Source organism: Erpetoichthys calabaricus, chromosome 2, assembly GCF_900747795.2.
Source record: "Erpetoichthys calabaricus chromosome 2, fErpCal1.3, whole genome shotgun sequence".
NCBI classification, from domain to species: Eukaryota; Metazoa; Chordata; class Cladistia; order Polypteriformes; family Polypteridae; genus Erpetoichthys; species Erpetoichthys calabaricus.
The window spans coordinates 187516972-187530026 of NC_041395.2; positions in this window are offsets into that span (position 1 = coordinate 187516972).

Here is a 13055-nt window from a genome sequence, read left to right on the forward strand (position 1 = left end):
TCTTAATAATGACAATTTAAAACGAACAGATCAGACATCCAGGCAAACAACGCTGAATAATCAAAGGTTGCAACTACTTTAGAGTCAGACCCACAAATTAGTAAATAATGGATTAATTAAACAATTAGAAGACCTAGAAATGTAGAATGAAAATCAAGATGAAAATACTGTTAAAAAGAAAAAAATACATTATTCCTATATAACTGCTTGGTACATTTTAATATATTTTTTTTTAGCAAACTTAGTTTTCTAATTTCTATATTGTTCCCTAAACACAGAACTTGGGAAATATCAGTTCACTTAATTAGCCCAGGAGTTCAATTAAAAACAGAAGCTGGTTGAAACAAAAACCTGCAGCCACAGGGGTGCCCCAGGACCGAGTTTGGGAAACACTGGCTTAGGTTCTTACTTGAGTACACCAACTTTTTCACCACAGTGGTGAATCAAAATAAATTCTTGAATCCATCTATTCATCCATTATGTTTTGAACCTGCCTAATCCAGGGATGGCGCTAGGGAAAATGTAGGGGGTGTCTGAATTGTTATGTAGGTGGTAATATTTAAGTTAAAACAGAACCTTTGCAGCTATTCCTAGGTATAAGAATTATTTACCTTTCTTAAGCTTTCAATCTCAATACACATTAAAGCAACAACGATAATTTACTACTAAAATGTTGTAAAAGTTAAACTTTTTTTTATTGATACTTCATCAGCTTGACCTCTGCTCTAAAAAGATTTTAAAAAGAAAAAAAGTATCATGGTTATATTTACTTGAATTCCTACTACGTAACACCTACCTGATCTGATTAATAGATTATCCTGACAGCATATTTATAAATTTAATGCAAAATAAAAGCGCTATATTTGAAATATCTACAACTATTGTAATTAGGGAGCCCAATTAAGTTGCTAAACAAACAACAAGCACAGACTTAAAATGAAGATAAAATTGCCAATAATGCAGTTTTACCCCATTTATGATATGCAAATGTTGGGAAATAAACTCAAAAGTTTTTAAAGCTGCTGCATATATTCATACTTACATAACGGTATTGATTTGAACTGGGCATTTCAGCTGAGCTGAAATATCACTTTTGGTGACATTTGGTATCCTTTCCTCCAAAACTGACGAGGCAGTCTGTTCATTTATCAATCCCACTAAAACCAACCCCAATTCAAACCATACAAAGAAACGTTATTCTGACAGCATCAGGCTCAAGTGTAAAACTAATCCCAGGTGGTTTACCAGTCTGTGGTAGAGTACACTTATGCACACTGCTACACTCACACATACCATGCCAAGTTAGGATCTTCTGTTTGTCTAAATGGAGATGTTTGGAAGAGAAAACCAAATTCGTGGACCTTGTTTGAGTAAAATGCAAAGAGGTTTACTGTATTTGAACTATCCGGGTTATACTGTAAATATTTCCATCTATTGTTTTAATATTGTCACTGCTTTATATATGAATGAAGTGACTTTATGCTTGTTGAATTCCATGAGCTTGTCCCTTATTGCTTCTTCTTCTTCTTCTTAATCTTTTTCCCATTTTATGTAGGTTCAATGTGCCTGATCAGTGTTCTCCATACAGCTTGGTCTATGGAAGATAAAAATTTATATATTAGCATAAATAGTCATAAAAGTAATTAACAGCTTCTAAAGCATTAGATTTAGCAAAAAAGAATGTCAAGCAAATAAGATATGTCAAGCAAATAGTTAAATAAAAAACATTAGCCATACTGCATTATTTTTAAGTTTGAAGCAGAATTACCAATTTGGGAAAGGAAGGACAGAATAGAAAGAGTCACACACAGAAACTATCGAGGACAGAAGAAGGGGAAAACATGGACACCTGTGTTCAAGATTAGGAAGCAAGGAAGAAAAAATGGTCATGATAGGCACGTGAGAAGCCAGCTGGAATAGTGAATCAGCAGAAATGGCAAAAGGCATTGTTACTAGCAAGGTGAAGATGATGTAATGCATGAAAAATAAAATTAGTATATTCATGTACTAGTATAAATAAATATAGAGAAATATATAAGCATTAACCTTAGTGCAGATATTAATGCAAGTCAGGCCTGCCACGCAAAGAATTAAATAAAGGCACATGCCATATTTCTTTTTAATTAAAGCTTAGCATTAAGCTACCAAGTATAAACAAGCTTGCAAACCAAGGAAAGGGAAGTGATAAGACAAAGCCCAAATATGGAAGAAAGAACTTCTGCCCAGCCAAGGCCAATAGAAATAAGCAAAACAGAAACTAAAAATGGACAATAGACAGTAACATACCGGAGGCCAGCTACAAGGAAACTCAGGAGATAATAACGGTTCCCATGGGAACTCGAGGTACAAGCTGGGCGGGTGTAGAGGGAAGTCAGAGAAAAGAGCAGATGAGCTAATTTGGGCAAGGTCGGAGTGATAAGAAATTACTATATAAGTTTTGAGTCCTAAACTGTTCAGGGCTCAGCACAATTTGGCTGTATTGGATTGAGTCCATGTTATTATTATTGTTATTTTATTGACTATATTTATCAAACTATAGACTCTGTTTGCCTATCCTGAGTCTCCTAATAGCCTTCATTTCAGGTAAAAAGCCTTGTGGTGACAATTTTACGCCACGACAGGTCCTGCTCATCTTCCCTAGTCAAACCCTGTTCATTCAAATCTTCTTTCGCTTTATCCATCCACCTCTGCTTTGGCCTCCCTTGCTTTCTCTTCTCCTGTACTTCCATTTCCATCACTCCTTTCCTCACATATTCATTGTATCTACTCATCATATGCCCATACCACTTAAGCCTAATTTTCTGTACTTTCCTGTATATATCTCCCACATTTATCACACCTTTGAATGTCTCATTTTTAATTGTGTTCTTTTCTGTAACTCCACACATTCATCTCAACATTATCATTTCTGCCACATCTTACTTCTCTTGTGCTCCCTTTACTCAGCTCCATACATCATTTCTGGCCGTGCCACTATCTTAAAAACCTTTCCCTTCACTTTAATTCTTCAGTTGCACAATACTCCTTTTTCCATCCACACTGCACTCTGTGGGTTATCTCTGCATCTTGGCCTACTCCTGATTGTAGATATTTAAACGTATATACTCTTTTCAATAGAAGGCTGAAGCCTATCTTCTTAATCCTGATCAACATTAACATTAAACCTTAAATATTATGTCTTCTTCTTATTTATGTTTAATCCTCTATCTTATAAAGCCCTTCTTCATTTGTTCCTTTTCCTCTCTACTTTCTCATTTCTGGTGCTACACAACACAATGTAATCAGCAAAAAGCACGCACCAGGAGTATTAGTTTTTCACACCACAGGTCAATATATAATAAGGTGAGGACTTAAGAAGATCCCTGGTGCCGACCTACTCTAACTGGTATTTTGTCTGTTACCTCTACACTGCTTTTAACCCAAGTCCTTACTCCCTCATACATATCCTGCACAATACTCACATGCTTCTCTGGCAATCATTTCCCTCTCATGCACCTCCAGACCTCTTGCTGTGACAGTCTATCATAAGCCTTCTCCAACTCAATAAACACCATATGCAAAGTTTTCTGTTTCTCTCAATACTTCTGTATGAGCTGCCTCAATGCAAAGACTGCCTCAGTTGTTCCTCTCTCTGGCATAAAACAAAATTACTCCTACCCTGTGGTGATCTCTTTCCTAAACCTTCTTTCTATAACCCTTTACCAAATTTCCATTGTATGTGACATCAGCTTTATCCCTCTATACATTCCACAACCCGGAATGTCTTTCTCCTTCTAAATGGGTACAATCACACTGTTTCTCCACTGCACTGGTGTTCCCTGCTGTTCATAGACCTCATGCATTAGATCCCACAACACATCTATTCCTTGTTCTATTAGACTGTTCTACACGTCACTTGGTGTTTCAACTGGTCATTTTGCCTTCAAATCTTCATTCTTTTCAGTGCCTACTTTCCTTCCTCCTTCTGTATTCATGGTACTAGCCATTTATTTGGGGCTCCGTCCAAAACACCACCCTTGGATTTTATTCATTCAACAACTCTTCAAAATATCCCATCCATCTATTCTTCATCTTATCATGCTCACTCAAGACCACACATTGCTCAACTTTCATCTGTTTTATCTGACTAAAATCCTTCCCAGCCTTGTTCCTAGGCTTTTCTGTTCTAAAAATTATTCACGCCTATTTTGTTTTCTATTTTTCATACATCACCTCCAAGCCTGTGCTTTCGGTCTTGACACTGCCCTCTTATCTCCTTGTTTGTCTGCCTATACATTTCTCTGTCTGCTCCCTTCCCAGACTGGTATTATGTCTTCTTTGCTTCCTTTCTCTTCCTTCACTACTATAAGTCACAATCTGATTTACTTTCTTTTCAAAATGTGTTAACTATTACCAAATCCTCTCCCCTTCCCTGTTTCCCTACCCTGCTCCTCATCCACCATGCACCGCCTATATCATCTCTGTACTCTTTCCCATATATCCATTTAGATCACCACCAAAAATCACCTTTTCTCCCTGTTGTACAACCCTAAGCTGTTCCTCTGTTTGTGCCCAGAAAGCATCTTTTTCCTCTTCTTCACAGCCCACATGAGTAGCACATCCACAAATGACATTAACTGCAGTCTTACCAATACCCAGCTTGACACTCATCACCCTATCACTCATCCTTTCATCCTTTTCACACTGTCAAGACTATCCTTAAGTTTGTGGAATACTACTATAAATATACCATTTCTCCCTTGCTCATTTGCTCCACTGTAGGGCAACTTACTGCCTCCTCCCAATTGTCTTGCCTTATTCCCCTTCCATCTAGTTTACTGCACACACAACACTCTACTTTTTCCTTTCCATAAAATCAGCCAACTCTTCCTTTCCCAGTCATTATCCTATCATTCAGTATCCCCTCTCTTACCATCAACTTACCCTTTTCTTTTCTCTTCCTCTTCTTATTCTTGTGCTTCTTCTGGACAAACTTTCACCAGGCCTACACTTGGTCACTTCTCGCAACTGTCATATAAGGCACCCTGCAAATTGCCTATGCCCTTGCATTTTCCAAAGCTGATTAGATAGATTCCAACATTAAGCTTTTGGCTAACTAAAAGTTACAAATTCATTTGATACGGTCTTAGGCTAATTCCCATCTAACCACCTATCCATTTTAAAACCAAACACGTTAAAGGTTTATGGGTACTAGAGTATCCTGATATTATTATTATTCTATGCATGTTAGGAACCAATCCTAGACAAGGCAGATAGACCATTAAAATGTTAAAAAGTACTGCTTAGTCTACACCGTTGCTTTTTTAAATCTAAATTAATCATTCATGCTTTTTAAACATTTCATATTTCCCATGCTTTCATTTTTATGTTAAATATCAAATTAGAACCAAATGCTAGCAATTAAAAGAAAAAAAAATCAAAACAAAACATATTTTTTACTTTAACTGTTAAATGTCATACATGCTGTGAAATCAATAAGCCAGGAAATTCTCCTGAGGAAAAACAGCACACATTCAATTCAGTTAATAACCTCTTTGTGCAATTGCATGCAAAAATCCTTGTTTGAATAAAAACTGAAAATGCTTTGCTGATTGAAACTTGTCATGTAATGGATGGTCAGCAAACAAGAAATGAACAGTTATACCAGTTAGATTGGAAAAGTATAGCAATAGCATAAATACCAGAATGCAATGTGACTAAATAATAAACCAGCAGTAACATCCATGCATATTTCAATTTTCTAGCCTACTTTTTCTATTGAAACATTACAAAAGGCTGTAGCATATTCCAGCAGCATGGAGCACAACCCTGGATTGTATACACATACAGTATCCACATTTGCTCACTCATGGCTACGATACAATTTACCAATTCACTTTGTATGCACTGATTGCAATGTGGGAGGAAAGTGGTAAAAAAAATAGTTGGACAATGTGAGATGATGGAAGCTCCATATAGGCACTGACCTAACTTGGATCTGAACCAAGGTCTTTGGAACTTTGAAGCAACAGTACAGACTACAGTTCTCCAAAATTAGTAGTAACAGATAGGAGAAAGTTTTTGTGTATTTTTTTAAATACACTCCAAGTCAAGGTTAAATATCTAATGTTAGTTAAAAAGAAGAAATACTGCCTTGAGACCCAATTGATAAGTCACGCAAAGATGGACCACTAGGTGAGACAAGTTACTAAAACAAGTCCTCCATTATACTTCATCTTATATAGATTAGATTAGATAGATACTTTATTAATCCCAAGGGGAAATTCACAACACAACAAACTGCATTCTCTGTAAGTCCTGACATTTTTCACCAGCGCAGCCAGTTTATCGATCTTATTTGGTAGTGAGTTCACATTTCCCATGATCACAGAAGGCACCGAAGGCTTGTATCACCACTTTCTTGCTAGCCACTTGGCTTTTAGCTTAGTACCGGCTCTGCTGCCACGATACTGCCTTCTTACATCATCAGGTAAATAGGGAACCACACCAGCATGGGCCTTTGTTCTCAGCACTTGAAGTTGACTACCTGAATAGACGAGTCTCTGCATGTAAAAATCCATGTCCAAGTAGTAAAAAGTGTCCAGGGAACGAGTCCACATAAAAGAAAGTGGTAGGAGTGATCAGTAAAATAGAGAAAAGTAGAGAAAAAGGTAGAAAGATAAAATCATACACGGAGCTGCTGGAAAGGCTGCCACTCGTGGCAGCATCTGAGTCACACTATGAGCACCTGCTAGAGTATATGAAACATTTGTCTTCAATGGATAGACCTTAGTCTATTTTGTTGGTCCCCCTTCTTTATACAGTAACATGCCCTGATAAAGGCATTAATTAAGGGGTTGTGCCATTTATTGTATCATAGTTTGAGGTAGGCGGCACGGTGGCGCAGTGGGTAGCGCTGCTGCCTCGCAGTTGGGAGACCTGGGGACCTGGGTTCGCTTCCCGGGTCCTCCCTGCGTGGAGTTTGCATGTTCTCCCCGTGTCTGTGTGGGTTTTCTCCGGGCGCTCCGGTTTCCTCCCACAGTCCAAAGACATGCAGGTTAGGTGGATTGGCGATTCTAAATTGGCCCTAGTGTGTGCTTGGTGTGTTTGTGTGTGTCCTGTGGTGGGTTGGCACCCTGCCCAGGATTGGTTCCTGCCTTGTGCCCTGTGTTGGCTGGGATTGGCTCCAGCAGACCCCCGTGACCCTGTGTTCGGATTCAGCGGGTTGGAAAATGGATGGATGGATAGTTTGAGGTATTAAACTAGTTTGTCTTTCCTGCTTGACTGTATTTTTTATTCTGCATTTGTAATCTTGTGTTTCTCAGCTGTGATATAATGATAAACAGCTGTTCATGTTTTCCCAAACTGCTTCGGACCACTTAAAATACTTGCAACTTTCTTGTGTTAATTTATGGAACTGAAATATATCCAATCAATTCTCTCTGGCTGTTGCAACCTAGTGCTTAGAAAAAAACCACAACCACATGATCTTATGTTATTAGTAACTTTGTTATCTGAATATTTTTCTAAATAATAAAGTTTATGTAAAATAAGAGCTACTCCTTTAAATGCCTAATATGATTGTTTATGTAATATTTTGAACAAAGAGTAAAACGGAAACTATAGATTAGAGAAGTACATATAAATATGACTAGTCAAAGCAACAATGAAAAAAAATAAGCTTTGTGCAATCAACTATTTCACAGTTGATTGCTTTTAACGAAATAGCCCTAATTACATAACAATATAAGAGGTTTGACACATTAAAGGAGACTATTTAATTCATCAAGCTTCTCCATTTAGTTGATAGCTAAAATACCTGAGACAAATATTTTTTAGGTGTGTTCGCATATAATGTGAGAAGCAACTTTTGCGACAGCCAATTTCTGTCTCTCCACATGAAACAACCGTACCACAAATGGACCAATTTTTTTGAAATGTGGCACACTTATTCTTCATGGAAATTTGTCAAGACAATTAAATTTTTGGTGAAATATCTTAAATTCTTCACTCTGTATAAAGTTTGAAATTTCAAAATTTCTCATTGAAAAGCATCGGTGAATCTGCACGCATCTATGTTAAATCAGAGAAACATTCTGTGTGGCTTTAACTTTTTTATTTTGTATATTTTCCTCTTTTTCACCTCTGATAGCCTCTACTTACAGCATGATGGTAGAATATTACTTCTTGTTACAAGCTGCTTGCATGAGCCGGCAAGCTGGAGGGAAATCCTCTGTTGCCAAGTTTAGCTGGGTGTGTGCAAAAACCCCTGCATCAGCAAGCTGCTTCTGCTTTATGAAGTTCTTCTCAGCATCTTGACCACAAGTAGAACAAAACCGATACATTAGGATTTCATAACTTGCTTTAAGCCATAACCGGTAAGTTAAATGATCTTCCTAACCATAAAGGTATAAAATGCAAGCAAGGAAAACAATAGGTTATCTAGATATGAAATACCCTGTGGCATGTAAGTTGTTGTGCCTAGAGCAAATAAACATTTACTCAACATCAACCTGACACTAAACCAGCCTCACAGCTCCATTATCTATAGTTTATTATGATTAACTATTTCACTGACACTATAAATTTTTAGGGTAACCAGATATCTCAGTGACAGTCCCAATTTCCAGTTATTCATCCCAATACACAACTGAAGAATATCAAAATTTCCCAGTTTTAACAGGAGACCATCTAATAAAAATTTCAGTGCTGCAAACATTGCTTTGCTAAAACAAACATCAACACAATATATTTATAGCAGCACACTCAATTCTCCAAGGGGATACCCTACTTGAATAAACAATTAGCGTTATATTTAGACAGCATCATGAGGAGAAACAAGACAAAAACAGAGAGTACCGGCATTTGTTTCCACCTCAACCACTTTGTGTAATTATATGTGTTTATTTGTGAAAGTGTTTATTTTTCCTTGCTTTGATCTCTCTTTGATGATGATTACATGAGGCTGGCATTAAAAAATGAAGGCTTTAAGTGTGGTCATACATGCTACACAAGTATCCTGGTTTTGGTAATTTGAAAATTTGGTCAGCCTTTCACTTGTGTTATTTCTTAACATTTGTCACAAATAAATAGCTTTGCAAGTCCCATTTCAAGATAATTACTATGGTCAAACATGCTCAAGCAAAAAACAGATTAAACAAACACTTTTTTTTAATTTATGTTAATTGGCAAATGAAAATTGTCACTGTATATGAATATGGGGTGCATGTGTATGTGAGAGTGGTCCCTGTAAATGACTACAGGCCCATACAGGCCTGTGTGAGCCTTTTGTGCAGTCCTGTTGGGATAGCCTCTGGCCCTCACAACCCTGAAATAGTTTGAGGAGGTTCTAGAATGTGCCTACTGAATTCAGTCCATTGAGTGCTACAGTGCTTGCAGAGTCGTCAAACGCATTTGAATCTGCAAGGGTTTCTAAGCCAAAAAAAACTGATCACAAATCCAAGGGGCATTCTACCTAATATAAATGTTCTTAAATCAGTCCTCTTGGTTTTCAAGCTTCAAGTGATAGTATATGATGACACTGACGTTGTTGACAGCTGGGACACCCGCCTTCAGTCCATCAACGCAAGGGGCTGCATGGTAACTTGATCAGGTGATGGTGGAGCAGATTGTCACCACAGAAGAACCAGAAAAGACTACAGAGAATAGTACAGATTAGTAAAGATTGAGGATTCCTGAAGAATATAATAATTATATGCCCATATAGGCAGGAATACTACTAAAATGTAGCTACGAAAAAGCCATAGTAAAATAATGGGTTTTTAGCAGTTTTGTTTTTTTTTAATGATCCACAGTACTAGCTTGGCAAATTTCTACTGGTAAAGTACTCCAGATTTTGGGTGCATAACAGCAAAAGGCTGCCTTACCACTTCTTTTAAGTTTAAGTCTTGGAATTATAAACAGACCTCCACTCGAAGATCTGTGGTTATGACTTGGAGTGTAGGGGGATAGGCATTCCAAAATATAGAAGAGAGTAAGATTATTTAAAGCTTTAAAAACCATTAGTAGTAATTTAAAGTCAATTCTGAATGACATGGGTAATCAATGTAATGATGCTAAAATTGGTGATGTGCTCAGATTTTCTTTTCCTAGTCAAGATTCTGGCAGCTGCTTTTTGCACTAATTGTAACTGATTATCTTTTTTAAGTAGTCCTGTTAGGAGTGCATTACAGTAATCTAGTTGACTAAAAAGTGTGAACAAACTTTTCAGAGTCATGTAAATTTATAAGAGGCCTAACTTTTGCTATATTCCTTAACTGAAAAAATGCAGACCTAGTAATCTGGTTAATATGTGATTTAGAGTTTAGGTCAGAGTCAATAGTTACCCCTAAATTCTTTACCTCTGTCATGACTTTACCTCTGTCTTGATTTTTAAGCCTAAGGGATCAAGTTTATTTCTAATACCCTTACTATATCCATATTTGCCAATCACTAAGATTTCTGTTTTGTCCTTATTTAGTCTAAGAAATGTACTGCTCATCCACATGGACATACTGCTAAGACATTAAATTAGAGAGCCAAGAACATCAGGCTCATCAGGTGCTAGATAAATACAGCTGTGTGTCATCTGCATAGCTATGGTAACTCACCTTGTGCTTTGACATAATCTGACCTAAATGGTAGCATGTAGAGTGAAAAAGCAGAGGGTAGTATAGATCCTTGTGGTACACCATATACAACTTCATGGGTCTCCAAAATATAATCACTACAACTAACAGAATTGTCTACCAGTGAAATCAATGTAAGAGGCTGCACTGTCTAAGGTGATTTATAAGAATACTGTGGTCTATGGTGTCAAATGTTGCACTCAAGTCTAAGAGAACAAGAACATACTGTATATATGGCTTCTATCCACATTAACCCACAAACCATTTACTACTTTAACCAGTGCAGTTTCTGTACTGTGATTTGTTCTAAAACCTGATTGAAATTTTGTCAAGAATAGAATGTTGAATCAAGTAATAATTTAGCTATTTAATTACTGCTTTTTCTAGAATTTTACTTAAGAAAGGCAGGCTAGAAATTGGTCTAAAGTTGTCAAAAACAGAGGAATCAAGATTATCTTTCTTGAGCAGTTGTTTAACAACTACAGTCTTAAGACAGGGAAGACCCCTGTATCTAATGATGAGTTCACTAGGTCTAGTACACTATCAATTATCACATCAGAGTCATTTTTGAAAAAGCCTGTTGGAATTGGATCAGGGACACAGGTGGAGGGTTTCAGTTGAGAAATTATTCTACGTAGTTCAGGTCAATCTATTCCAGTGAAAGAATTTAACTCACTTACAACAGAATGCTGGAATTTCAATCGGAATAACTTTGGGGGGATGTACTGTATTTTTTTTTTCATTTATTTGAATTTATTAAAGTAATATTATTTCTAATACCATAACATCCTCAACTTATACTCAACAATTTTCACAATATAACCTAATGTTTTATCTGTCTTTTTGATTAACTAGAGAGTAAGAATTTTGTGTCAATGTAAACCCCTAAATCCTTTTCAGTCTACTTACTGTAAGGCAACTTCGCCATTCTTTTATTTATAATTACTAATTTTTTAGCCTATGCATTTTCCAAATGTGCTTTAAAGATTCTTGAATTGTTTTTGCTGCCTCCTTTGTATCTGCCTCCTGTTTTAGTATCATTTATAAATTACAGAAGTGTGCTAACCAAACTAGAATTTTTATCAATTATATAGATTACAGTTGTAGAATAAGCTACAGTCAAAGGACAAACTCCTGAGGGACACCACCAATGTCCTCATTCATGTGAAGCATTCTTCTATTATCTGTATTCTTTGAATCTGGCCAATTAGTCAAGTCAAAGTCCAGTTTTGCTTTTTATGTGTAATGGCAATAGCTTCTAGTTTCATAATTGATCTTTAGTGTGGAACTTTATTAAAGATTTTAAATTATATCATATATTTTCCTTTTGTCTACTACTCCAGTTTTCTGTTTAAAAAAGTATAACAGATTGCTTTTTCATTATCTTCCTCTCATAAACCCATGCTGGGTCTTATTTGGCATATTTTTATATCAATTTTTATTTGTTTTATTTTAGTTTCCATAATATTTCATGGATGATTGAATTATCAAAGGATTTCAATTGAAATACAGTTCTTCATTCAACAACCTTGCTATCTAGATACATGATGCGTAATAAATGATGTGTTGTAAGGGTAATAAGTTAACTTAAGGTAACTTAAGAAAGTCCCACTTCAATTTATGCATATCTATATATATAATTCACTAAGCCGCCGACAAGTAGCCACCCATGGAAAGCACGCAAGACAGCCACACCCACCGTATATAATTCACTATGCCGCCAACAAGTAGCCACCCATGGAAAGCACGCAAGACAGCCACGCCCACCAACTCTAAGACCATTGGATACGACGACAACTCGCAGAGCCATGCCCACCAACTCGGACGCAGCAACTTACAACACCGGCCGTCATTCACGTTCATCTCTGCTAGACTCCACATGCACCTCTGAGCCACGTTGACTTTTCATTAGTCAACCTCAGTGGAACCTCGGTTCACACAGAGGCAGCACGAGAGAGAGCCGCGCACATACACAGGCAGCGCCAGAGAGAGACAGAGGCACACACACAGGCAGCACGAGAGAGAGAGCCGCGCACACACACAGGCAGCGCCAGAGAGAGACAGAGGCACACAGGCAGCCCGAGAGAGAGAGCCGCGCACACACACACAGGCAGCGCCAGAGAGAGACAGAGGCACACAGGCAGCCCGAGAGAGAGAGAGCCGCGCACACACACAGGCAGCGCCAGAGAGAGACAGACGCACACACACAGGCAGCGCGAGAGAGAGCCGCGCACACACACTGGCAGCACGAGAGAGAGACAGACGCACACACAGGCAGCGCCAGAGAGAGACAGACGCACACACACAGGCAGCGCGAGAGAGAGCCGCGCACACACACAGGCAGCGCCAGAGAGAGACAGACGCACACACAGGCAGCGCCAGAGAGAGACAGACGCACACACACAGGCAGCGCCAGAGAGAGACAGACGCACACACACAGGCAGCGCC